Raw genomic sequence first — 27,780 nt, 5'->3', positions numbered from 1 at the left:
AAGAAACAAAGTTTGTACTGAACAGGAATGTCTTTTACGACAGGAAAAGGCCCTGAAAGAAGGAGCCGCCAGGATTCTGGCCGCAGGGCTGACCTGAGAGGAAAGAAAAACAGAGTGAGTCAGGCTGCGGGGGAGCAGGGAGAGGGGGGCTCTGCCCTCGCAGCCACCTGGGAGGTGGGGACCCGTCCTGCTGATGGAGGCAGAGCCGGGCGGGGACACTGGCCAGACGCCCCCACCTGGTGCTCAGCCCCGAGTGGGTACTGCCCGCAGACGGCCGTGAGAAGTCACCCGGTCCCAGGGACAGCTGGCCCTTCTGAGGGGCCTCTCGTTTCCAAAGACCTGTAAGTAGCCACAGAGAGAGAGAACGAAACCCTCACTGCAAAGCTCCTGGAGGCTGCCCGCCGGGTGGGGAGGAGGGCGGCCGTGGGAGGCCGGGTCAAAGCCCCCAGGAAGTTACGACTGAGGGGCTGGTGCTGGGTGATCTGGAAGGTTCTCTGGGGCAGAGCTGGACTTCGAGTTTTCTGTCCTTACCTCAGGCCGGGAAACTGTCCTGGCTTGCAGAGGGGCAGAGCCTCTGGGCACCGACCCTTGCTCAGGCCGGGGGCACCTGCTGGGCGTGGCCTGGGCTGGTTGCCAAGGACCCGGAGTTAAATCTTCAGACGTTTGGGTGACAATGAGGTGACAACGAGAACTGACCGGTCATGGAGGGAGGAGGAGCTCTTTCCTGTGTCATCCACTGGGAGACAGTCTTGTCCGAGGGGGTCAGGAATGCAGGGGCGAAGCTGAGACATCGCCGAGGGGACCCTCACAGGGAAGAGGATCGGATCTCAGCAGCACCGTCTTTGTTCCCTCGTCTTCAGGGATGTTCATTTCCTGGGGCTGCTGTAACCAGTCGCCACACCAGAGACTCAAAGCAACAGAAATGTGTTGTCTTGCAGCCTGGAGGCCAGAGCCCCCAGATCCAGGGGTCGGCAGGGCCACCCTCCCTCCTGCGCCCCCAGGAGAGGGTCCTTCCCTCCTGCCTCTCCCAGCTTCTCACGGCTCCAGCCATTCATCCCTTGGCTCGGGGCTGCAGCCTCCAGTTTCTGCCTTTTCTTCGCACGGCCTTCCCTCTGTGTCTGGGTCCCCTGCTAAGGACCCTGTTTACTGGATTGAGGACCCAACCTACATCAAGGAGGGGCTTCCCCAGTGGCTCAGCAGGCAAAGAATCTGCCTGCAATGTAGGAAATGAGGGAGGTGCGGATTCAATCAGGAAGATGCCCTGGAGGGGAAATGGCAACCACTCTAGTCTTCTTACCTGGGAAATCGCATGGACAGAAGAGGAGCCTGGCAGGCTGCAGTCCATGGGGTCACAAAGAGTCAGACATGACAGAGCATGCATTCCCTGCATCTAGGGTGTTGCCATCCCAAGATTCTCACTTAACCATGTCTGTGCAGACGCTCTTGCATTCTGGTTCTTGGAGGATGTGAATCTGGGGGAGGGGGTACTATTCAACCTGCAGCTGCTGCTGCTGCTAAGTCGCTTCAGTCGTGTCCAACTCTGTGTGACCCCATAGACGGCAGCCCACCAGGCTCCCCCATCCCTGGGATTCTCCAGGCAAGAACACTGGAGTGGGTTGCCATTTCCTTCTCCAATGCATGAAAGTGAAAAGTGAAAGTGAAGTCACTCAGTCGTGTCCGACTCTTAGTGACCCCATGGACTGCAGCCTACCAGGCTCCTCCGTCCATGGGATTTTCCAGGCAAGAGTACTGGAGTGGGGTGCCATCGCCTTCTCCGTTAACCTGCAGCACCATGTACCTAAGTTTGTTTGTATCTGTTTTCCCCCATTTATGTATCAAGATGGGGAAGTGATATCTACACAACCTTTTCTCAGGGACACAGTTCACGTAGCTGGTGGGGACACATTGAAACCAACTTGGGTGGACAGTGAGAAATGGGGCAAACTCAGCATCAGTAACCAGTTATAATAAGCTGCTGGTTCAGGGGGCTGGGGAGGTTTCCTCCAGGGTTTTGCAGGGCTGGGACCAGGGTCTAGGAAGCAGCCGATCTCAGGCTCCAGGAGGGAGCAGAGGGGAGGGGAGGGGACCACCTCGTGGTGGCGCAGGAGAGCGAGGCAGGAAGGGGATCTTTGGGACTCACCTCCCAGACTGGCGAGAGACTGGCGAGTCCTCTCCTCTGCCTTTCCCTACAAAATGCTCAATGAGAAAAACGGTCAACAAAACCCACCCCTGATGCTTGGTGGAGAGTGCTGTTTCTGGAGAATTCTCTGAGGAAGCTGCAGGACAAAAACGAGGTTTGCATGGAGGGAAAACCAACATCCCGGACATAGCTCCTCTCTCCCAAAAGGAGGTGGGAGCTTGCAGCCTGCACCCAGGGTGCAGAGGAGGTCAGCTCCTGACCGACAGCGCCCCTCACCTTAGAAGAAGACACGTGGATGAAGCTCTTGGTGTCTGGGAAGACGAGGCCCAGGGCCGTTTGTAGTCGGGACTGTGGGGAGCGTGGACGGCAGTGGCCACATCCTTCAGCTCTCGGAGGGACAGACTGCTCTCCAAACCCCACTTACCACATGTTTGTGTCCCAGCTTCTGACCCCGGGGACTCTTCCATCCCCATTGCTGTCTGGGAGCCCAGCCCTGGAACAGCTCTCCCCACCCCCAGACCCCCAGAGGTCAGCCCCCAGCCCGAGCCCGGTGACACAGGGCACCCTGCAGCGGGTGCCCGTGGCTCCCCCCGGGGTGGGGGGAGGTCGCTGGCCTTAAGCTCCTTTGCTGTCCCCGCCAGTCCCCACAGCAGCCCCTGCCTGTCTCCATCACTCGTGAGGACCGGGCTTCTCTGAGTTTCTGGAAGAACGCAGCCTTGAGGGTCTCCAGAGCATTCCCGTCACTAAGCTCACTCTCCCTGGGGCACTCCCCAATCCACCTCATGGTCCAGCTGCCCCGGGGCCTCCTGGCACCTGGGGTCATGGGGTCATGTTGGCCGAGTTCCATGGCCCCTGTCGGGTGCCTCTGAGACGTGAACCTACTTATTGCTCTGATGACCAAGGGGGACGGTGTGGGCCCAGGGCTTGTGCTGTGTCAGGAAGCAGGGGCCCCTGTGTCCTCTCAGGCAGGGGGAGCACTCGTGGTTCACAGGCTGGAGGGGCTCGTTGGCAGGAACTGGGGGGCTGAACGCTTTCTAGGGTATCAACTTGGTGGTCCCCATCCTGTATCTCAGGGCCCTGGTCTTTGCTCCCTGCAGGGCCCTGACCTGGGCTGAGAATGGAGTGCTGGCCTGGGTCTAGGTCCTGGTGGACAGGGCCTGCGGTGGGCCCGCAGAAGGGGTACACATGACCTGGGTGGGACTGGGTCACAGCGAGTGCTCGGCAGAGGGAGAGGAGAGGAGGCGGAAACCCTGTCTCCACCATGACACGCAGTCTTGTAAAGGCTGCTGCTGCTGCTAAGTCGCTTCAGTCGTGTCCGACTGTGTGACCCCATAGACAGCAGCCCACCAGGCTCCCCCGTCCCTGGGATTCTCCAGACAAGAACACTGGAGTGGGTTGCCATTTCCTTCTCCAACGCATGAAAGTGAAAAGTGAAAGTGAAGTCACTCAGTCGTGTCCGACTGCTAGCGACCCCATGGACTGCAGCCTACCAGGCTCCTCTGTCCGTGGGATTTGCCAGGCAAGAGTACTGGAGTGCGATGCCATTGTCTTCTCCACTCGTAAGGGCTATGTGAGGGTAACTGCTGGAGAAGGAAGAACACCTGTTCAGAGAAGATGAAATAGGATGAGGCCTCCCCCAGCCGATGGACACAAGAGCACGCCCGTTCCTACCCTTTCCCCCCCTAGATGGACCACAGGCAGAGGCTGGAGCCTGCCCTTCCTTCTCTGGACACAGAGAGTGAGACACAAGTGAGGACAGGAACGTAAGCAGGCGCCCAACCATGTGGTGATGAGAGACACTTTCCACCGGAGATGGCGGGTCCACGAGGAAGTGAAGAGGAAAGTGAAACTATGAACATAACAAGAATGCAATCTGACTTCTTACACGGGAGGATACTGAAAAAAATTACACGTAAAAAATCGAAGGATTATGGTCATGGCAGCACCCGGAGGGGTTGAAATGATTTCTTTATCAAAATAAGAATATGAGCATACCGAGTCTGCAGTGTATGATCCCAAGAAGGTCTAAGGAAATAGGAGGGAAAATAGTAAAAATGGAAATAGATCACATTAGCAGAAACATACATGGCGTGAAGAGTAGAAATAAATGTATTTAAAATATGGAAAAAGCTGAAATCAGTCACAAAAGCCAAGGGCTCACCCAAACAAAACAGATGAGAAGATATTTGGACAAAACTTAGAAGGGAGTTTCTCAGCCTCTGTTATTGACATTTTGAAGCGAGTCATTCTTTGCTGGGGGTAGGGTGTGCACCCCCTAGGGTGTTCAGGAGCATCTTCTACTGGAAACACCCCCAAGATGTGATAGCCTAACATATGTCCAGATTTCGCCAGATGTTCCTGGGGGGTGGAGGGGAATGGCCCCTGGTGGAGAACCGTGGCTCTAGAATAAGATCAGAAGCCCCCAGACCCTTCTGATGGGCTAAAGATTATTATTTAGATAGAGTGTGAGAATCAGCAAGTGATGAAGGGAGAGCAGAGACTGACCAACTGGTAAATTTTGCTTCCTTTTCAAGAAAAATTGGTAAAAGACCCAAGGTTTTGAAACGAGGTGACAGAGGAATGTCTCTTGATGAGTGATGACAAGAGGTGTCTGATAACACAGCGTCTCCTGGATGGACCACTTTTTGGAAGAGAAGGCTAAGAACTTGTCACCCAGATGAGGCCAAGAACCAATAGGTTGCGGATGCCAGCTGAGCCACGTTAGTGTCAGAAGCGCCGAGTTCCAGACACGTGCCTGCTCTGCAGGGACCTGCTACCCGCCGCCCCCCCCCCCCCCCCCGCCAGGCCTTGCAGGGCAGAGTCTCTGGTCATGAAGATCCTCAATGGCTGTCGGTGCACCTGGGGTCTGTCCCCATGGCTGCCCCGTGCCCTGGATGGCACTCACCTCCTTCCCTAGGACCAGGAGAGGTCTCCCCTTCAGCCTCAACCCCTGGGTCCCGGGGGCTCCAAGTGCCCAGGCCTCCAGGCATCAGGGCCAGGCTACACCCCAGCAGATGTGGACAAAGGGGCGCCTCCCCACCCAGCTTGAGCGGCTGCACCTCTGGGGGCCTGGTCGGCAGAGTTCCTTCGAGGGGGACGTGACTGGCAGGGGCACCAGCAGGGAGGCAGCTTCCCATCCTAGTCTTCCCGGTCCCTGTTGCACCTGTTAGCAGCCCACAGGCGTCTCCTTGCTTCTGCACGAAAACTGCAGCCAAGCTCAGGGACCCTTTACAAAATAGAGTTCTTTTTCAGACCATTCCCATAGTTAACTGCACAGAGAGTGGCTCACCTGTCTACTCAGGTGGCCAAATAGGTGAGTGGCCACGATTTCGGTCTTTGTCCTTTGGCTCTGTGGGATCCTTACTACCCCCAAGTTGTGCACACACAGAAATGGCACCAGATCCCAGAAATCCTAATCGAGATGCCTGGCAGACTTTATCCTTTGAAGTAGCAGGCCACGAGGACAGTTTAGGGCCATTATGTTCAGAAAGCTGGAGGTCACCTGGAGTCTGTCTTCTGAAAGGGGATCAGGAGCTGAACAACTCAGGATTCCCCGCCCTCCCTCCTCCCCCCTCCCCCACCCTCTCGTGCCCTCCCCCAACCTTCCCCCGCCCTCCCCTGCCCTTCGCCAGCCCCTGGACTCACCAGTATTTCTTCCAGGGCTTCTCCAGCTCCATCTCTCCATCTACCACCCACCACACTGCCCACCAGAGTTGTGTCTGTAGGTTGAATCCGGCACATCCCCTGTCTAAAAGCTGCACTGCCAGCTGGACGGGGTGTGCCTTTGACCCCCACGGGTGGATGCCTGCTGTCCCGGCTCAGACGGGGCTGAGGGTGCCGGCGTGGCATGGGCCGTGTGATCCTCACCTGGAGGTGGACAAGGGCTTCAGGAATAGAGTCCTGGCCCAGACACGGGAGCATGTGGGGGCTGTGGACACACGCGAGGCGGGGCTCCCGCTGAGCTCAAGCACGTTTCCTGGAGGAGGGGGTGCCTAGGCTGAGTCTGCTAGAGTGTAAGGAGTGGCCGGGGAAAGGCACGGGGCCCTCCCTGCAGAGGGGCCGGACTGAGTGCCAGCAGGTGACAGGCAGGTGTGCTGAGCCTGGGCGACCTGAGAGGGCTGGGGCCCGGGTGGACCTGGTCACACATGGGCACACGCGCTGTGCAGGGGGCTGGGGAGGCCTGAGCTGTCTGTGAACTCAGTCTGGGGAGCCGGAATCCCCTCTTTCTGGCCCCATGCCACCAAGTAAGTTCTCCTACAAAGTCACAGCTTGCCTTCCAGAAACATTAGCTACCAGGTTAGGAGAACCCCACAGGACAGGGGAGCAGTCCAGCCTGGGTCATACAATGGCTCCTGAGAGGGGCCCCCGGCGAGTGCGGAGCACCAGGCCTGCTGCCTGGGACTCTTGTGGACCAGAGTGTGTGGACGGAACGAAGACCACCCAGACGGGGACAAAGCCTGCCCCCGTAGAGCTGGCTCTAGCGAGGGACTCGGCCAGCGCAACCTGGTCTGGCAGAGACGCTGGGCAGACAGAGGCCAGGGGAGCTGCCCGGTGGACAGAGAGAAGGCTCCCCAGTGCCCCGCTCGGAGGTGGGGGCACGGGGAAGTGGGGGTGGGCTGACTAGCAGTGGGGCATCCCCATCGTTCGTTAGGGTGCAGATCTGGCTTTCTCTGGGAAACTGGAAAAGGGGACAGAAATTAGAGATGCTGTTGGTTATTAATCAAGTCCCGGTTGTTCGGGGCCAGTTGTTACAAGGGTTATTGTCTCACTTCCTGGACCAGTTCCTAGAGATAGTTGTCTGACTTCCTACATAAGACAGCCTGACTCAGAGCAGCTGCCTGCTGGCTGGTTAGTGCAGAGAAGGGGTTGGTGGTCTGGCTGGTTAGTGCAGAGAGGGGGTTGGCCTCCTGGCTGGTTAGTGCAGGGAAGGAGTTGGCCTCCTGGTTGGTTAGTCCAGAGAAGGGGCTGGCCTCCTGGCTGATTAGTGCAGAGAAGGGGCTGGCCTCCTGGCTGCTTGCTGCAGGCTGTGGGTCAGAGTTCTGTTTGCACACACGGTCTTGCCATCCTTTGCTCTCATTTCAGTCTCTCCAGTGAAATGGGGGTTTGGGACGTGGGCGTTGGTCATCACACTAGAAGCACCCCATGTGCTGACACCTGCCAGGCTGGAGTGTGGTTGGGTACAAGTGCAGTCTGGCGGCCCATGGGGCCTCTTCTGTCTCGCGTCTGACGTGGCCACAAAGCAGGGCAGTCCTGGAGCACGTGGACACGGCGAGGCCGCGTCAAAGGAGAGGCATGTACCCAGCTCCTCCTGGGCCTGGCTTCCGTGAGAACCATTTTATTGAGACGGATGGTATGCAGCGGTTGAGAAACTGCCGGTGGTTGGGAAAACAATGAAAAAACCTCCCAGAACAAAATACTGAAGAGGAAAGTGCCCAGACTGAGGGAGGAAGGTGAGGAGGAGCATGTGGGAAATTGCAAACTAATATGAAAAAAGGGAGCGGAGGGAAGCACAAGCTGACTGTGTGCCAGTGCTGGGGAATTTGGCCGGACGGCGGTTCTGACTGCGTTTCGAGTGTAAGATACACTTTGATTAATTTCTCTGGACTTCACCAGAGTTACACCAGCAACTCCCAGAACACTAATTACGGAGAAGAGGCGGACAGTGACTCATGCTGGAAAGAACCCAACTGACGAAACCCTCCCAGCCCTCGGAAAGCATCCGCGGTCCTCATGCGATGGGAACCGCCTTGATCAGGCAGCTTTGGCGGGAGGTCAGGGAGATAGTGGAGACAGAGCTCTGATTAATGTGGGTGTGCGAGTGCGTGTGTGTGCACGTGCACGGGCTCTGGGTGTGTGTTCCCTAGGAAAGCTGGCAGGGACATCTGGCTGGCATGCTTCCTGCGGGGGTCGCCCTGTGGGAGACGGATGGGCCTGCCAGCGTTCTGGGGTTTCGATTCCCGGGAAAACAGCAGAAGCCAGGGCCGCGGAGGCTGCCGGGCCCCCCGACCCACCACCACCGCGGCCTGGACGTCGCCTCTCCCAGCTGGACCCGACCACGCAAGGCCGCGTTGGCTGACCCAGCTTTGGCTTGAAAGCCTGGGGGACAGAGAACAGAGCCATTCATCCCCCAAATGCAATGGGGATGGGATGGGGCAGAACCGTCTGCCTCCCGCCTCCGACCTGGAGCACGTGAGAGCCCAGAAGGACGCAGAGATGTGCGTTTTTTCTCCAAGTGCCGAGCGGCCCCAGGCCCTGCCATGACGAGACACCCTGGCTCAGAGCTGACAGCCTCCTGGTTGGTCCTTGGAGGGCCCACAACCTGGGTCTCCTTTGTGAGTCAGATGGACTTCCCTCCATGCAGGGACCGGATGGGCCCTCGTTGTGGTTGATGGACCCCCCTCCACAGTTCTCAGTTCAGAGCTGGGAGCATCCCTCCCACCTACAGACATCCCAGGGAACAGGCCCTCCTGGGCCTCCTATGGGAGATGGGAAACATCACACTCCACGAGGCCACTTCACCCTTGACCCCTGGGCACAGACTGAGGACAGATGAGAACTAGCAGAGGTGATATTAACGGTGGCTGTATCTTTCATAACTGCTGGAGAAGGCAAGGGCACTCCACTCCGGTACTCTTGGCTGGAAAATCCCACGGATGGAGGAGCCTGGTGGGCTGCAGTCCATAGGGTTGTGAACAGTTGGACACGACTGAGTGACTTCACTTTCACTTTTCACTTTCATGCATTGGAGAAGGGAATGGCAAACCACTGCAGTGTTCTTGCCTGGAGAATCCCAGGGACGGGGGAGCCTGGTAGGCTATCATCTATGGGGTCGCACAGAGTCGGACACGACTGAAGCGACTTATTAGCAGCAGCAGCAGCAGTATCTTTCATAACTGTAGGGTGTGTGTGTGTGTGAGTGTGTGTGTGTGTGTGTGTGTGTGTGTATGTGTGTGAGAGAGAGAGAGAGAAACAGACTGGGAAACAGGGAAGTCAAGAGCAAGGACTCTGCCTCCCGATTCTGCCCATCCTGGCGGGTAAATAAGCTGTGTGGGTTCAGCTGTCCCACCTGTCGGCAGGGACCGTGAGACGTCCCAGCCCACAGAAGCCTGTTCAGGCAGCAGACGGGAGAAGTCACAGCCTCTGGGAAGCGCTGGGTCGTCGTGCCAGGGAGCATCTAGGCGGGCCGGGCTGGGGGTCTCCAGGCAGTGGTGTGCACTGCGGGGGGCTGCACACTTCACGTCACAGGGTGGGGCGTGAGAACCCACAGGGAAGCGGGCTCCATTTGATGAAACCTTTATGAGTCTGTAACCAAAGCACCAGCACAGGAATGATTGTCATAATTTTTAAAATCGTAATTAAAACGCAGAGGAAGGGCAATGTAGGGGCAGGGGAGTAAGAGGCACAAACTGCTGCTGCTGCTGAGTCGCTTCAGTCGTGTCCGACTCTGTGCGACCCCACAGACGGCAGCCCACCAGGCTCCCCCGTCCCTGGGATTCTCCAGGCAAGAACACCCAATGCATGAAAGGGAAAAGGGAAAGTGAAGTCGCTCAGTCGTATCCAACTCTTAGCAACTCCATGGACTGCAGCCCACCAGGCTCCTCCGTCCATGGGATTTTTCCAGGCAAGAGTACCCGAGTGGGGTTGCAATCGCCTTCTCCGGAGGTACAAACTATTAGGTATAAAAGAAGCAGCAAGGATTTATTTACATCATGGGGAATACAGCTAACATGGCTTCAGTGTTTTTAAAAATGTATTTGTCTTTAATTGGAGGATATTTGCTTTGTGATGTTGGGTTGGTTTCTGCCACACATCAGCATGAATCAGCCACGGGTACACACGTGTCCCCTCCCTCTTGAACCTCCCTCCCACCTCCCACCCCGTCCCGCCCCTCTAGGTCATCACAGAGCACCGGGCTGAGTCCCCTGGGTTACACAGCTATCTCTGTAGCTGTTCGCCATCTATCTGTACAGCTATGCCCCCAGCCCTCTGTCATGCACGCGGCGATGTGTACATTCCAATGCTGCTCTCTCAATTCACTCCACCCTCTCCTGCCCCCGCCACGCCCTTAAGTCAGTTCTCTATGTCCGAGTCTCATTCCTGCCCTGCAAATATGTTCGTCAGTACCATTGCTCTAGATTCCATATATGTGATATTTGTTCTTCTCTTTCTGACTTACTGCACTCTGTATAACACAGCCAACATTTTACAGTAACTGTCAATGGAGTATAACCTTTAAAATCGTGAATCACTCTATTGTACACCTGAGACTCTTATGGTACAGCAACTAAACTTCAATTAAAAAAAGAAACGGATGTCAAGACTGAAAAAAACTAACAGTCCCAAGACATTTAAATGCTCAATATATAATGAAACTGTGACGGATAATCTTATATTTCAACCTGATTGGGCTAAGGGATGCTCAGATGGCTGGTAAGACGTGTTTCTGGACTTGTCTGGGAGGGTGCTTCCCCCAAAGATAAGCCTTTGGAGTAGTGAACTGGGTAAGGCCACCCTCCCAGTGGAGGTGGGTGTCACGCAGGCTCTTGAGACTCGGATGAAGCAAACAGGTGGAGGGAGGGGGAAGCTGCTCTTTGCTTGAGCTGAGACCCCATCCTCTGCCACCTCAGAAATCAGCTGCCTGGGTTGTCTGTCCTTCTTGGTCTGCGTTATATCACCTGCTTTTCTGGTTCTCCAGCTTGCAGATGGCAAATGATGGACTTCACAGCCTCTGAGAATTCAAGGGAGCTAATTCCTGTAATTGTTGTTTAATCACTAAGTTGTGATTCTTTTGTGACCCTGTGGACTGGAGCCTGCCAGGATCCTCTGTCCATGGAATTCTCCAGGTAAGAATACTGGAGTGGGTTGCCATTTCCTTCTCCAGGGGCTCTTCCTGATCCAGGGGTTGAATTCAGGTCTCCTGCTTGGCTGGTAGATTCTTTACCATGGAGCCACCTGGGAAGCCCAGTTCCTATAATAGATCTCCTCTTACATATCTCTGTGTCTGTCTGTCTGCCTATCTGTCTATCTGCTGTTGGAACCATTTCTCTGGAGAACCTTAACTAACACAGAAACACTACGGTAAGCATCAGACTTTGCCTTAGAAGGAGGGGGCAGCTTGATGGGCAGCATGAGAAGGGCTGGCGCAGCAGAAGCAAGGGGACAAGGAAGGACGTGGGGAACACAGAAAGTACTTCTCAGAGGACCCTGCACCTCGTGGGGGACCCTGGGGAGAAACGGCATGACCAGAACTGCTCGGTGCGTCCCAGGACTTGTGCTCACCTGTGTGTGTGCACTTTTCACTCGGCTGTGATTTGCTAGCGCAAATGCTCACTGTCTCGTGCTGGGAGAGATTAAACAGGACTCAGTCACCTCATTTGGGCTTCCCAGGCAGTGCGAGTGCTAAAGAACCCGCTGCCAGTGCAGGAGACATAAAAGACGTGGGTTCGATCCCTGGGTTGGGAAGATCCCCTGGAGGCGGGCATGGCAGCCCACTCCATATTCCTGCCTGGAGAATCCCATGGACAGAGGAGCCTGGCAGGCAACAGTCCATGGGGTCGCAGAGAGTCGGACACAACTGAGTGACTTAGTACAGTCAGCAAGTGGAGTGAGTATTCACACAGGTGCAGGGAGGCTCTCCCATGAGGGGCTGAGTCCTCTGCTTTGGATCAGCAGTCCTGGCTGGCACGCCAGACCAAAACCAAAATAGGCTTGCCACTCAATCGGTTCAATACTTCACTGAGCAGACCCTGTAGGCTGAGCCCCATGGTAGGGCCTGGAGAGCCAGCAGGAAACGAGATAGAGAACGATCAGACCCTCCTGGGGCTTACGCTGCAGTTAATGCACAGACAGACAGACAGACAGTAAAGGCAGAAGAAAGACGTAGGCTCTGACCATTGTCCTCTTGGGCATCACAAAGGAGCCTAAATGAAGATTCACAGCTTAGCACATCGGAAATACAGACCTCGAGGCAGATACCATCAAGATATCAACAAGCACGGACTGTGCTTCCAACTTGGAAGGAAAACCTTTGGAAAATCTTGGGGGCTTTTGAAAACATCCCTTCTTTCATCTCTCACATGAGGATGGGGGGACACCCAAAGCAAGGCAGCCACCAGCTGAAGGTGCCCTGTGACCCACACAAGGTCCCCACACTCACCCAAGTCAATCACCACTCTTTCCAACACCACAACGTGCAGAGGTGCCTTCTTCACAGTGGAGAGTATCCACTTCATTCCATTTTACTTTGATGTATTTTTATTTTTAATTAAAATGTTTATTTCGAGACAACTGTTGATTCCCACGCGGCTGGAAGGAATGATACAGAGATCCCACGTATGCATCAGCCAGTCTCCCCCAATGGTGAAAGTGAAAGTCACTCAGTCGTATCTGACTCTTTGCGACCCCAGGGACTATACAGTCCATGGAATGCTCCAGCCCAGAATAATGGAGTGGGCAGCCTTCCCAACCCAGGGATCAAACCCAGGTCTCCCGCAGTGCAGGCAGAATCTTTACCAGCTGAGCCACAAGGGAAGCCCAACAATACTGGAGTGGGTAGCCTATCCCTTCTCCAGGGGATCTTCCCGAACCAGGAATCGAACCGGGGTCTCCTGCACTGCAGGTGGATTCTTTACCAACTGAGCTTAAAGCTTCAGTGCAGTATCACATCCAGGGAACAAACATTGACACAGGCATGATACAGAGCCTCTCATCCCTCAGTCAGTCCACACGCCATCACCACGAGGGCCCCTCACCTTGCTGCCTTACATAAAGCTATACCCACTTCCTTTCTGCCTCCTCTCCCTAATCCCTGGCAACTGCTATTCTGCTCTCCGTTTCCATAATTTTGTCATTTCAAGTATGTTACATCAATAGAATTGTACAGCATGTCATCTTTTGGAACTGGCTATTTCACTGACCATGATTCCCTGGAGATCCATCCAGGCTATTGTGTGTGTTGGTAGTTCATTCCTATGTGTTGCTGAGTGATGTTCCAAGGTGTGGGTGGACCACAGCCTAACTACGCACCTGTTGAAGGAAATCCAGGTTGGTGCCAGTTTGGGGCTATTTTCAGTTAAACTGCAGTAAACATTCGTGTGCAGTTTTTGTATGAGCCTGTTTTCCTTTTCTGGGATAAATGCCCAGGAGTGAGACTGCTGGGTCATATAGTAGTTGCATGTTTAATGTTCTGAGAAACTTCCCAAGTGCTTTTCCAGAGCAGCTGTGTCATTTTACATTTCCACGAGCCATGAATATTTCAATTTCCCCACATCTTCATCAATATTTGGTGCTGTCACTAATGTGTATTTTAGACCTTCTGGTACGTGCGTGGTTATACTTTGGATTGTAATCTGCATTTGTCTGGTGCCTAATGAGGTCGAGCATTTTTCATGTGCTTATTTCTGTTCTGTGTGTTCTCTCTGGTGAAATGTCTGTCCACGTCTTTTGATCATTTCCCAGTTGAACTGCTTGTCTTTTCCTTACTGCTGAGACTTAGAAGTTCTTTACGTATTCTGGATGCCAGCCCTCTGTCAGGTAAGGGGTTTACAACTGTTCTTCTGGTCTGTCATCTGTTTTTGTTATTCTCTTAACTCAGTCTTTCACAGCAAATGTTTTTAAATTTTGAGGAAATTCAGCTTATTAATTTTCCTTTTTTAGGTTGCATTTGAGGTATCAACTCTAATAACTTTTTGCCAAGCCTAAGATATAAAGTCTTTCTCTTTTTCTTCCCCCCAAAGTTTACAGTTTTAGATTTTATGTTTACTTTGTGATCTGTTTCGTGTTAATATTGTATAAAGAGAAATACTTAGGCTGAAGTTCTTTTTTTTTTGCCTTTTAATGTCCAGTTGCTACATTGGTTAAAAAGTCTATCTTTCCTCCACTGAATTGCTCTTGTCCTTTATCAAAAACCAGCTGAGAATATTTGCATGGGTCTATTTCTGTGTTCTCCATTCTATTCCATTGACCTATATGTCTGTCCCTTTGCCAAAATCATATAATATTGATTACTGTAGCTAAACAGTGAGTCTTGGAGTAGGATTGATTTATTCCTTCTACTTTCTTCTGCTGCAAATGATTTTAGCTATTGGTTACTTTGCTTTCCACATAAATTTTAGAATAATTTTGTCTCTAGCTATAAAAATTCCTGCTGGGGTTTTTGTGGGGGTTGCTTTCAACCTGTATACTGATCTGGGGAGGATTGGGATCTCAGCTGTGTTGATTCTTGCAACACACAAACCTGGTGTGTCTCTCCATTTATTTAGATCAGCTTTGATTTCTTTCACCCACATTGTGTGGTTTTCAGCATGCAAGTCCCGTACATGTGTTGTTAGATTTATATACCCAAGAATTTCCATTTTAGAGATTAATAGTAAATGGTGTTGTATTTTAAATTGGGGAGTTTGTGTGTTCATTGCTAATATATATAAATGCAATTGATTTCTGTATGTTCATCTTGCATCCTGTTGCCTTGCTGAATGCACACACAAGTCTGCGGAATTTAAATAGACTCCTTAAGATTTTCTATGTAGAAAACCAGGTCATCTGCAAATAGCAACGATTTTATTAATTCTTTTCAATTGTATGCACTTTATTTCCTTTTCTTGACCTACTGAACTCGCTAAAATTTCCAGCTATATGTTAAGTTAGAGTGGTAAGTGGCACCCCACTCCAGTACTCCTGCCTGGAAAATCCCATGGACGGAGGAGCCTGGTGGGCTACAGTCCATGGGGTCGCTAGTAGTCGGACACGACTGAGCGACTTCACTTTCACTTTTCACTTTCATGCTTTGGAGAAGGAAATGGCAACCCACTCCACTGTTCTTGCCTGGAGAATCCCAGGGACAGGGGAGCCTGGTGGGCTGCAGTCTATGGGGTCACACAGAGTCGGACACGACTGAAGTGACTTAGCAGAGTGGTAAGAGTGGGCATCTTCTCTATTAAGTTGAGAAAGTCCCCCTTTCTGAGACATTTATTTACTTTTTATAATGAACTTTTTATCATGGATTTTGAATACTTTCAAATGCTTTTTTGTGCATCAGATAAAATCATTTGATTTTTCCTTTTTAGTCTTTTAACATGATGGGTTATATTCATTAAATTCCTTGCATATCCAGAATAGATCCTACTTGGTCATCAGTTTAGTTCAGTTGCTCGGTCGTGTCCAACTCTTTGTGACCCCATGGACTGCAGCAGGTCAAGCTTCCCTGTCCATCACCAACTCCCAGAGCTTGCTCAAATTCATGTCCATCAAGTAGGTGATACCATCCAACCATCTTGTTCTCTGTCGTCCCCTTCTCCTCCTGCCCTCAATCTTTCCCAGCATCAGGGCCTTTTCCAATGAGTCAGCTCTTCCTGTCAGGTGGCCAAAGTATTAGAATTTCAGCTTCAGCATCAGTCCTTCCAATGAATATTCAGGACTGATATCCTTTAGGATTGGCAGGTTGGATCTCCTTGCAGTCCAAGGGACTCTCAAGAGTCTTCTCCAACACCACAGGTCTAAAGCATCAATTCTTCAGTGCTCAGCTTTCTCTATAGTCCAACTCTCACATCCATACATGACTAATGGAAAAACCTTGACTAGACAGACCTTTGTCAGCAAAGTAATGTCTCTGCTTTTGAATATGCTATCTAGGTTGATCATAGCTTTTCTTCCAATGAGCAAGTGTCTTTTAATTTCATGGCTGCAGTCACCATCTGTGGTGATTGTGGAGCCCAAGAAAATAAAGTCTGTCACTGTTTCCATTGTTTTCCCATTTGCTATGAAGTGATGGAACTGGATGCCCTATCTTAGTTTTTTGAATGTTGAGTTTTAAGCCAGCTTTTTCATTCTCCACTTTCACTTTCATCAATAGGCTCTTTAGTTCCTCTTCATTTTCTGTCATAAGGGTGGTGTCGTCTGCATGCTATTGCTGCTAAGTCACTTCAGTTGTGTCCGACTCTGTGTGACCCCATAGACCGCAGCCCACCAGGCTCCCCTGTCCCTAGGATTCTCCAGGCGAGAACACTGGAGTGGGTTGCCATTTCCTTCTCCAATGCATGAAAGTGAAAAGTGAAAGTGAAGTCGCTCAGTCGTGTCCGTCTCTTAGCGACCCCATGGACTGTAGCCCACCAGGCTCCTCCATCCATGGGATTTTCCAGGCAAGAATACTGGAGTGGGGTGCCATTGCCTTCTCCCGTGTCATCTGCATATCTGAGGTTATTGATATTTCTCCCGGCAATCTTGATTCCAGCTATAGTGTATATTTGTTTTTATATGCTGTTGAACTTATTTGCCAACATTTTGTTAAGGATTTCTGCATCTATATTCATGAGAGATATTGGTCTATAGTTTTCTATTTTTTGTAATGTCTTCCTCCAGTTTTGGCATCAGGGTGTTACTAGCTTCATAGAATGAACTGGGAACTTTTCCTCCTCTTCTGTTTTCTGGAACAGATGGGGTAAAATTGGTGATAATTCTTTTTAAACAGTAGAATCCTCAGTGAAGCCTCCTGGGCCAGAGAGTTCTATTTCCTATTAGGTGAATTGCAGTACATTTTTTGTCTGAGGAATTTGTCCTTTTCATCTAAGCTGGCAAATGTACATAGAGGTGTTTGTAGTATTTTCTCAGTCGTGTCTGACTCTTTGTGACCCCATGGACTGTTGCCCGACAGGCTGCTCGGTGACCAAGAATACTGGAGTGGGTTGTCATTCCCTTCTCCAGGGGATCTTCCCAATCCAGGGATCAAACCTGGATCACCTGCAGTGTAGGCGGATTCTTTACCATCTGAGCTATCAGGGAAGCCCAGGATTTGCTTACTACCCTCTTAATGTCTAAAGTCTCTAGAATAAAATCCTTTGTTTCCTTATTAGCAATTTTTGTCTTTTTTTTCTCTGCTAGTACTTCTGGAGGAGTGCCGATTTTACCAATTATTTCAGAGCGCCTTCCCTCCTTTATTTACGAGTTTCTCTGCTGCTGCATTTCGAATGATGCTGATTTATCCTATCTTTATTAATTTCTTACTTCTGCTTGCTCTGAATTCTTTTGTTGTTTTTATGGGTTTTTCAGGTGGGAGTTCAGATGCTGATTTGGGGTTTTTCTTCTTTTCATGCCGAAGCCCTTAGTGCTATAAACTTTCCTCTCAACACTGCTTTGCCTTTAAATCTGCATTTGGGGGCAGCTGCTGTTTGTTCTCACTGATCTTCCTTTCCCTGTTATCTTTCTCCTGCCACCTGTGGGTTACTTGGACATGTTTTCAGAATTCCATTTTCATTTTGTTCTGGCCACAGAGTAATACAAATTTAAGGTGCACACACATCAGGGTTGGCTCGTGTTTACAGCTTCTCACAGGTGTGTCTCCCTCTCTACTCAGCTCCAAGTCACCTTAAAGCCCCTCAGTGTGATCTGGGAAAGCAGGGGTCCATCTGGGGGTCTCAGATCCATGAAGACAGGCTCTTTTATTCAACTGCCCATTTTTAGAGGTTTCTGCATCACGTAAACCCACGCAGCCCACGTCGTCTTGAGTCTCCAAATACCCTCAGGCTGCAAGCCGCTGCCACGCTCTGTGTCTTGGGGCCCCGTTTCCGCCTCCATTTTAGGCTCTCAATTTCTCAGCATCTCGTTTGCTCTTCCCTGCTTTTAAGAAGATTTTAAAAGACTTTTTTCCCATCCCACTGGTTATCAGCAGGAATTTGGTTTGAGTCACCAAGTTCGTCACGTTCTTGGAAGTCGAAGTGTCAAACTGCCTTGTAAAGCACCCTATGGATGGTGGCTTGTGTAGCCAGGAAGAGAGGTTCACTTACATCGCCTCTGGAGAAGGGTTGTCCTTGCTTGGTGTCCCCTGCAAAGCAGAGTCTGAGTCGACACTTTTTTGCCCAAGTGGCCTATTCTATTAAGTTTCCAGGGAACGAGAGATGGGGGCCCTGGGACAAGGAAGCCGGGGAGGAGGGGAAACTGAGCCAAGGGTGCCTGGCTGTGCTGGGGGAGTGGTGGACGGGGGCTCCATGCTGCCGAGGGCCTGCTGAGCAGAGCGGTCCTCCCGAGCCACAGAAGGGGAATGTTTCTCCTCCAGCTCGCGTCCTGTGGGTCGAGTGTTGTCCAGGGAATGTGAACTCCCTCCCGTGCATTTGAAAGCACGAACCAGAGGGGACCAGGGGTCTAGGACAAGTGGCTGGGAGCCCTGGGGCAGAGGCTGAGAATTTCTGAGCCCCGAGGTCACACAGTCAGGACAGGGTTCCACACAGCTTATTTCTCCACAGGACTGTAGAAGAGCTGGGTCAGGAGGATGCGGGCTTCCCAGGTGGTAAAGAACTCTCCCCTGCCGATGCAGGAGACATAAGAGAGGCAGGTTTGACCCCTGGGTCTGGAAGGTTCTTGCCTGGAGACTCCTATGGATGGAGGAGCCTGGCGGGCTGCGGCTCAAAGCATCGCCAAGAGTCAGACACGACAGAAGTGACTTATCCTGCATGCAGGAGGAAGTGAGCAAGGCCCTGAGAGACGTCTGGACCACAGGGCACACGGTCTGGAAGGTGAGGACATCGAGGATCAGATGGCCCCTCTCTCTACTTGCTCCTGGGGTGGGGCGGTCATCCCCGCTTCTCTCCAGGGCTCCCCTGCCGGCCAGCTCTCTCTCCTCCCTCATAGGTCCGGCCCCTTTCTCTCTCCGGCTTCTTTGGGGGCCGAAGTCACCGCACCTTCATCCCAGCTGTGACTCTAGAGATGCAGGCTTATGGCCTCAGCTCCCACTGCCACCAAGACCCGCCTGCATCCCAGTTCCCAGGAGGATGCTGCTTGGCCCATCTTCTTGACCACGGCCACCCAGGCCACATGCCCTTGGCATCCGAGCAGCCGGCTGCACTTGGTCCAACATGCACCCTGTTCCAGATGGCCTGGGCAGGGGACGGGGGTTGGGACCACGGTGGCCGCACAGAGGGATGGCCGTTTGCCCAGAGGAGCTGTGGGCAGGAAGGCGCTATCCACACAGAAGACACCAAGGCGCAGGCAGGGAGCTTTCATTTTGGTTTTTATTAATTCTCACAACTCCCCACGCGGACAGTGGGAGGAACCGGGTCTGCAGGGTCAGCAGATCCTCTGATGAACAGAATGTGCAACTCTTTCCAGTGTGATTCGTTTTGTTTTTTTTTTTTTTAATCTGTGAATTGTTGGGTCAATTCCCAACATCATGAAGAGCCAGGTTTTGTTCATCTTGGCGTCCAAATGATGTTTTCGAAATCGGAACTAAAATAAAGCAGTAACAAGACGAAGAAGCAACATCCTGTTTTATGGAGGGTCTGATTAAAAAAAAATCCGTGAGAAAAAACACTCTGTGTGCCGAGTAAACATTTATCCCCCAGCCCCCCACACTGTTGGGAGATGGAGTATCTGGCCAGGACATGAGAAGACGAGTCTCAGGATGAGCAGATCACCCCTCCCCCTCCCTGAGGCCTTGGCATGACTCATTGGTCACGTTGCCTGGTACCATGCAGTCCCCGCCCTCCTGAGGGCTGCAGCAGACGGAATGTCACCACAGATGGAGAAGAGCTCAATCAAGCACAGGTTTTGGATACCTTGACCCCGAGAGGATGTGCATTTTTAGCAGGTCAGGCGGAGGTGAGTCGTCTGCCTTCCCATTCGCAGATCCGGGTTCATGACCTGGTCCTGAGATCAGGATGCTGGAGGCTGGACTCAGCTCCTGACGCTCTCCTGGAGGTTCTTCCAGTCTCTGGGTGTTGAGAAGGTGGGTGTCGACACGGCCCCCCACAGCCCGCAGCGAGAGCACACGTCTGGGCTGCCCTTCCCAGGACACAGGCTCCCGTGTTGCCACATTTGTGTCCCCTAGAGGTCTGCGGATCGCAGCTGGTCTCCAGGACCCCTGCCTCACAGATGCGGAAACGGGGAAAACAGGCTATTTGCTGTCGTCATTTTTTTGTGTTATGTTTCATCAAATCAGAGACAGGTCTCCTGGTTCTTTCTGCTTCTATGCACGCAGGCCCCCCCGGCGTGGGCAGGCATGAGGGTGCCCCTCGCGCTCCCCTGGATCCCCACCCGTCACCCTGGCTGCGGTGCTCTTTCCCAGGGGTCATTGTGAAGGTCACTACTTGGCAGTGGGTTATGATGAATGATGCCAGTATGTCCAAAAGGTTCTTTTTTTCTTTTTTTCACCTTGTAAAATTCTGAAATCATGACAATTGTGAAGGGGGAAACGACACAGCCCGTGCCCTGGTCTCACTCCGGGGGGAAGGATGGGGTTTGTGGCGAGGTTGGATCAGCGTTCAGGCACGCTGCTCCTCTGTCATAGCTGGTGGATCTTCGGGTCCCCTCTCTGCACCCCGCACTCTGCCCTGAAGGGCGACTGTCCCCAGCAGGGTGTCCCCAGCAGGAGTCTCAGGCTTCACGGAGCCTCCTTCCTGTCTCTTCCGGGACCCACGGGTGTTTTCCTGCAGCATCCAGGTTCCCAGGAGATGGGCCCTGCAGGGACCGTGCACTGGGGGCACTCGTCTAGGGGGGCCGTTTGCTGAAGGGCTCCCCTTAGAAACTCAAGGCTTGGAACCCGACTGGGTAGGGCGGCTCAGAGGAGGCCTACCCTGCCGGCACCTTCTCTGGGAGCTGCCACAAGCACCTGCTCCAATCACCTGCTGCTCAGAGCCGGGGGAGACGGCCGGCCACGTGGCTACCTCCCCCGTGTCCGTTCCTGGGCCCTGAGGCCAGGCACCGTCCCGGCCGCCCTGAGGACCTGGCCCTCCCGGGCACAGCGCTGTTCCTGGAGCCATTCTCCCGCGGTTTCTTTGACCTTCTTGAGCTTAGCCGGGGCTCCTCCAGGAAAGCACCCCTCCTCCAAAACGCCTTCTCCCAGGGCTCTTATTCTGAGCTCATTCAGATGTCTGACTAAGCCAAGGGTCTCACGGCCTCTGCCTGCCCCCAGCACCCACGAGTCACTCTGCATGACCTCCTGAGGGGACCAGGCGGGTGGAGGAGGGGCGGGAATGTGGGGGGCGGGCTGTCTCTCCCGGCCCATCCCCTCCCCGGCTGAAACTTCACTCTCAGCTGGTTTGAGAACCGGGGACCCAGCCCACTGGCTCAGCTGAGCTTCTGACCACGCACAGAAACTAAAGAACTGTGGGGAGCTGGGGTTGTGCAGAGAAAACCTTCTCCCTGACTTTCTCCGTGGAGTGGGTGGGAATAGGCACGTGTGAAGGGAGACCCAGCCTCCCTCCTGCTTGGTCCCTGCCCCAAAGCCAATCAGCTGGTTAAAAGATAAACCGGAGAGACACACAAACACTCCGTGGGGTCAGCAGAGCGTGGCGGTGTCCCATGTCTGCTCACTCCGGGACCCTGTGGGCAACCTACGGACGGTGAGCCGAGGCTAGAGACGGTTTTACACAGACGGCCTTGCCGGTTGTCACAAAGCCCCATGAGAAAGGCAGCAGTGGGGTTTTATCCCCACTTCACAGCTGGGGAGACTGAGACCTCAAAGCCAGTTCCCGACGGGGACTGTGTCTGCTTGCTCTGGGGACGTGGTATCACACACGCTGCAAACAACAGCTGTGGACCAACCAGAGGAGAGAGAAGGCACCAGAGAAAATGGAACCAGAACCACCCCGTCTCTCTGGGGCCCCAGCTGTTCACGGCTTGGTGGGCAGGCTGTCTCCTCCGGGGCTCGGGGCGGGGGACCTTATTCAGGCCGGGGAGGGTTGGGGCCTCTGTGCCCTCCTCTGTCCTCGTCTCAAGCCTGGAGCATGAGGGCCGACAGCCAGCCCCTGGCCTGGGCCGGCTGCACCCTGCGGGGAGCACAGACAGCCCCCTACTTCCTGGGTCAGGACGTCCATCCACCCGACGGCAGCCACCTCCCCAGGCTGGGCGCTCAGAGCTCCAGTCGCCTCTTACTCAATCTGCCGCCTTCCTGATAGGTGATGTGGGTTGCGTGGCGATGCCGGGAAAAACTCACACACCTGGGTGAAGCACACAGACTGATGCTGACGCCAGACGGCAAGAAGTGAGTGCTGAGCACAGCTGGGCACCGGAAGCCCACTAAGGAACCCAGGATTGGTCCCTGTCCACTCAAGGGGGGACACTGTCACCCAGGCCACACCAAGGGGTGCTCTGGGAGGAGCCTGCCCCTTGAGTGTGACAGGGGGAGTCTGGAAGGTGTGGAGCGGGGAGGGGCTGGGTGCTCGGCCACCCCCGTGGTCAGAACACCTGCTGACCTTTTCTCTTTACATATTCATGGATGCAGCAACTGAAGTCTTATCAGAGGAGTCCCCAGCCCAAGTCCACCTGGCGCCAATTCTGAGCCTCTCTTCCCATGAATGATGTCTGGAGACCTCTCGGCCTGGAACGTCTCAGTGAGCAGAGCTGGACCACGGCATGGGAAGCAAGACACATCCGACATCCAGCCCAGAGAGAAGGCTGGGAGCGTCGCAGCTCAGCTCTTCCAGCAACACCGAGGAGTCAGAGTCCCTAGAAACTCATCACCCGCCAGCTCTGTTCACGCACGTGCAAGAGCGAAAGTGTCCATCGAAGGGGACATGTTTTACAGCAAAATCTAGAACAGCAGGGATGTCGGGACTTCAAAGCTTCCATCTCCTCCTTGCCCCTCTGATATGGTGTCTCAGGATTCTGGTAAGCTCATCTCCAAATGCCCTTGGGTTTTATCATTGCCCGAGAAGACATGCCCAAACCGCCACATCCCAGCTGGAAACATCTTGTGTAGAAACATCCAAAGGTGGCTTCAGGTCTGGTGGTAAGGGACCTGCAGTTGCAGCGGGCCGCCTCCCTCCTGCTCCCTGGGTGTGCTGGGCTCTGGGGAACACTGAGTTTCTACGGCCCCTGCAATCCCGCAGTTTCCTCCCTTGAATCAAACCTTGATCTTTGAAGCCCTGAGTTTTGTAGATTTAAACTGACCTGAAGGGACCAAGAAAGGACTCAGTGAGGCCGGGAGTCTCCCCGGCAGCTCTGAACACAGCGGGGAAGGGTCGGATTGCTCACCCCTCTGGCTGCCCCTTGGAAGGGACTCCCACACGGAGACGAACTTTGCAAAGACTCCTGAGGTCAGAAGGGCTATAGGGTGTGCCTGGGCTGGGAGTGGGGTCACGGCTTCTGCCCCCTCCCCACCGCCCAAGGGGGCATTGTAAAGTAGGGGCTCAGATTGTGAAGGATTTGTGCCTGTATTCAGGTTTTTTTTTTTTTTTTTCACTCTAAGCAGGACATTTTGCTTTGAAGGGAGAGGTGACCGCAGAACTAGAGGCCAGAGAGGCTGGACACGTACCTGCAGTGGAGTGGACACTCACTAAGAGGTAGAGGGCCTCTCTTTTGGTCAATGATCCTGCTGTTGGCCAGGCGGCCTGGCTCAACTGCTAATGGTGACGTTTACTTTCCGTTGGGAGGGTTCAGTCCAGCGGGTTCTCCTTGCACGAGACCTGAAGCGGTGCCGGGAGAACGAGCTGCCTAGACGGACGGCCTCCTCCAGCTGTTACTAAGTGGAACCTGGAAGTGTAGCAGTTTTATCCAGAGCCTTTTCTGTGATGTGTGTTCAGGGCCCCCTGGAATGGTCCCCTTGGCTTTGTCAGTTCCAGAGACCCAGATGGACACCACTTGTGCTATTGAAAGATGCCTCTCATGGCCTAGGTATTACTACCTCTTTCCACATTTCCATGGAAAACTTGTGGATGGCAATGTTAATTTAAGAAACTCTACCTGATTAGGTAGAGGGAGGGAGACATAGATAGGTGAGCCCTCAGACAACACAGTAGGTAGACAGTGGCCATCAAACCGCTAACTGGAGATCACTATTCTCATCACAGGACCTGGAGGCCTGGACCTGGAGAAGTGGGCTTCCTCTGAGCATGTGTCCACACAGGGGAGGGATCCAGAGGCAAAGAGTGGGTTTCGTGGGTCCCCAGATATGACTGGGTTCTTTCCTTGAACTTTGGCCTCGGGGTCTCCTGACTCTCCGGTGTGGGTACCTGTGTGCCCACCTGCATGGGCACTCCTTGTTCCTTGCCCCCTCTGTGGTCACCCCTGGCCAGGCCCTCTGCCTTGGGCTTGGGCGTGGGAGGCTCACAGGGCCTGGTCACCGGAAGTAGAGACCGAGGGGCTGGTCAGTCTGCAGGGATGAAAGATACCCCTCCAGCTCTAGGAGGAGGGGGCGTGGACTTTGCAATTCGGAAATCAAGAACGTTCTCTGTGGCCACCCCACCCGTAAGTTTCCGATGATTTGATCTGGCATGCCTCTAATCAGCCCCCGGGGAACGACCGTGACCTTCACAGTCTTCATGACCTCCAAAGGCCTCAAGGACCCTGCGGGACAGCACAGGACAGGGCGGGACTTCATTGCCAAGACAGCAGTTCTGCCTTCCAAGGCCTCGGCAAGGAGTCCAGGTGCATGCGTGTGTATGCAGCATGCGTGTGTATGCAGCATGCGTGTGTGTGCAGCATGCGTGTGTGTGCAGCATGCGTGTGTATGCAGCATGCGTGTGTGTGCAGCATGCGTGTGTATGCAGCATGCGTGTGTATGCAGCATGCTTGTGTGTGCAGCTGTCTGTCTGTGTTTGCTGGATGCAGAGGCCCCTGGGGCTCGGGCTGCAGGGCGCCGCACCAAGGTCACTTCTAGGAGCCAGCAAAGTGATGGAAGTTGAGGACAGGCTGGCATCTCTGGAGCGTCTGCCTTTCTTGTGGGAACAGGAGTAAAGACTGGGGTGAGAAGGTTCAGGGTCCAGCATGTTCTGGCCCAGACCCCAGTCTCCAGAACCTTGTCTGGAGGCGGCACGGGGTCTGCATGGCCTCTCACCCATGGACAGCTCCATCCAGCTGACCCAGGTACCAGCTGTCCCCCATGAGCCATGCTTCTGGAGCCTCAGGGTGGTGAGCAGGGGACTTGCAGCTCCCTGGCCAGAAACCCTTTACCTGGGCATCACCCCAGCTCCTACTGATGCCCACGGACATAGTAAGGAGGCCAGCAGGTGGGGAGTGGGACTTCCTGCCCAACGTGGAGCGTGTCTGCACCATCCCCCTGCCCGCCAGGGCCACAGTCTCCTTCTTGGCTGCAGACCATGGCCTCCATGGGGCCTCTGCCCCAAGGCTCCCTCCTTACCTGCACTCACAGGCATAGTACCCTCACCTTTGCCCAGCCGCACGGACTGGGCTGCAGGGGGCGGGACAGCTGCCGTGGAATTCGTCATCAGGGAAACCAAAGGCACACAGAGCAGACAGTGACCCACCAGGAGGTAAACGTAAGTGGGCACGGAGGTCGTGTCTGGGGCAGGCAAGGAATTCCACCCGGGGAGGCTCTGCAGGGCTGGCCCTGGCTGGCAATGACCTCAGACCGCGGGGGTAGGACATAGGATGGGTGGCTGATGGGGGTCGGGGTAGCAGACGGGCACATGGAGGGGCTGAGGCCAGCTTTCCCAGACCTGGGCCTGCTGAACACGCTCAACCACATCAGCACTGGTGGTTCTAGAAAGTTCTACAGTCATGCACAGCCTAACACGTCTCACATCCCTGCTGGTCCCCTTTAAAGTGACGCGATTGTTATTTTTGCAACCGGTTCCAAGGTTCTCAGGCCGTGCTCAGGCTGCAGTGTAGAGAAGAGACGGAAGACGGGGGCTGCAGGGACGTCTTTATTGTTCCTGGGAGGGGAGCAGTATACACAGCCACGCTGCAGTCACTGAGCTCGTTAAAGACATCTCAATAAATAAAACAAATAAGCAACATATACACTGAAACAGAAAATATTAAAAAAAAAAATGGTTAGCTGAGCGAATCATGGAGGAAGAGAAAGGGGAGAGGTGAGAATTCCAGGCTAACTTGAGACAGTCATGCAGAGGCTGGGGTCGGGGGTGGGGAGTGTAGCTCGAGGTTCCTTTGTTAAGAGCCTTGGTCCAGTTGAAACAGAAGGTACAGGAAGGCATTTCTGGTTTATTTTTGTAAAAATATACACTAAAAAAAAAAAGGCACTTAGAGGGAAATACAAAATCAAAATCCTTGTAAATGTGTTCCTGAATTCAGCGATCTTCAGAATCAATCCCCGCCCCCTTAAAAAATAAAAAAAAAATAAAAAAACAGAACCCAAGGTTGGGTCTATGAACACTCTCAAACAGCGGCGAGGATGGCACCGTGAGAGATGGACCGGCGAGACGGACCGTGAGCGCCACTTCCTGGGCAGGGGCGTCTCGGGGGCGGAGGCCGCGTGGTCCGGGGGGCTGCCGCTGGGCCCTTGTCTGGACGCCGTGCGGGAGCGCCGAGATGATGGGGCGGGGGGCTTCCTGGAGGTCGTTCGGGTTTCAGAAGTTGCAGACTCGGATGTTCCCCGATGCCAGTTGCACTCAGCCCCGCAAGAGAGTCTGGAAGACAAGGTACAGGGAGGTTGAGAAGCCGCCGCAGCCCTTGTGTCCTGGGACCGCGTGGCTGTTTCACCCCGTGGCCTTCCCATGACAGGACGTGACAGCTGTGAGCTGCTCTGATACCTGCCTGCCCCATCCTCCCGGCAGGAGCTGGACAGGCGGCCGTGGTCAGGGCCACCAGGCGCCTGCAGGCTGCTGCCCCCAGGGACCCAGGCCCGGCCCAGAGGGCTCCCTCTCTCCCCACCTCCACCCTCTGCTGCCACTCCCAGACCCCGAGGGCCGGATGCCCTGTCTCCCGCGCCCACCAGAGCCTCGTCCCACACGGTGCCCCGCAGGCTGCTGCCGCCCCATGGAGGAGCCCCAGGCGGGCTCCCGTGGACAGAAACAGTGCCCACCCCTGGAAAGGGAAGGAGGTGAGGGTGAGGTGACTGTTGGGGCTGCGAGGTCACGGTGAGAGCAAAGCCAGCCGTGGTGGGGGTGGGGAGTGAGGATGCAGAGCAATGGGGCAGCCGTGGAGTCGGGGCTGGCAGAGGGAGATGACTGTTTAAACCTGAGCTTTTAAAAAAATGCACTTACTTACTTACTCTGCTTTGGTCTTAGCTGCAGTGCACGAGCTCAGCAGTGGTGGTGGGTGGGCTTAGTTGCCCGACCAGGGACCGAACCTGAGTCCCCTGCATTGCAAGGCGGATTCTAAACCAGTGGACCACCAGGTCAGTCCTTAAACCTGTGCTTTTGAAATAACCATATATTCACAGACAGCTGCAAAAAGAATGTATAGGGAGGTCCCACATGTATCTCACTGGGTTCCCACACTCTTATCACCTTGCACTAGTCAAGTGAGGCGTCTCAACCAGAAGAGGGGCCTGGGCGTGGCTGGCGGGCTGACTCACACTTCACTCGTGCGTGCGTGTGTGTGTGTGTGTGTGTGTGTGTGTGTGTGTGGTCTGACCCCGCTGGGCAGTAGGAGGCAGCAGCAGGGACGTGCCCCGCCCTCCGCTGGAGCCTGGGCTCCACACTGAGGCCCTGTAGCTCAGGGGGCTCTGGGACCCTTGACTGTATCTGGACAAACCCCTGCAAGCATGAAGACCCTGCCTCCCTGAACCCCAGCGCCTGGAGACACACACGCACTCCTTTTTTCCAAGTTCTGAGCACTCCAAATATGTCAGCCGTTTAAAGTGGTCCTGGGCAGAAAGTCAAAGGCTGTTCTCTCGGAGAATGTGGTTGTAATTAGATAATTAATAAGGGGGGCAGCTAGAGAAAGCTAAATGGAAGCCTTCCTCCGCGGGAGGAAGTCATTACAACAGGTTTTGATATATGAGCCTCGCCAGC

At 53.9% G+C, this 27,780-nt stretch overlaps 1 protein-coding gene and 1 long non-coding RNA gene across 3 annotated transcripts in view; one reads left to right on the top strand and one right to left on the bottom strand.

The window, feature by feature from the left end:
* Window positions 1-46: 46 nt before the first annotated feature.
* On the top strand, window positions 47-25,823 carry LOC109556588 (uncharacterized). 2 transcript variants are annotated; one of them, XR_011565972.1, is made up of 6 exons: window positions 47-341; window positions 10,836-10,983; window positions 18,373-19,723; window positions 22,347-23,160; window positions 23,316-23,737; window positions 23,914-24,307. It is a non-coding gene; the product is annotated as an uncharacterized lncRNA (long non-coding RNA). The 2 variants fall into 2 exon arrangements; XR_011565973.1 differs by adding an exon at window positions 25,663-25,823 and having other exon boundaries at window positions 54-341; window positions 23,316-25,341.
* TWIST2 (twist family bHLH transcription factor 2) overlaps window positions 25,716-27,780 on the bottom strand; it is a 51,165-nt gene continuing 49,100 nt past the window's right edge. The window contains exon 2 of the mRNA XM_019958024.2: window positions 25,716-26,451. The gene's annotated coding sequence lies outside the window, so the exon portion shown is untranslated. The remainder of the gene's footprint in view (window positions 26,452-27,780) is intronic.

This window comes from Bos indicus, chromosome 3 (genome assembly GCF_029378745.1).
Source record: "Bos indicus isolate NIAB-ARS_2022 breed Sahiwal x Tharparkar chromosome 3, NIAB-ARS_B.indTharparkar_mat_pri_1.0, whole genome shotgun sequence".
NCBI classification, from domain to species: Eukaryota; Metazoa; Chordata; class Mammalia; order Artiodactyla; family Bovidae; genus Bos; species Bos indicus.
The sequence above is the reverse complement of the archived record's forward strand: the minus strand, read 5'-3'. Positions and strand labels throughout refer to the sequence as shown.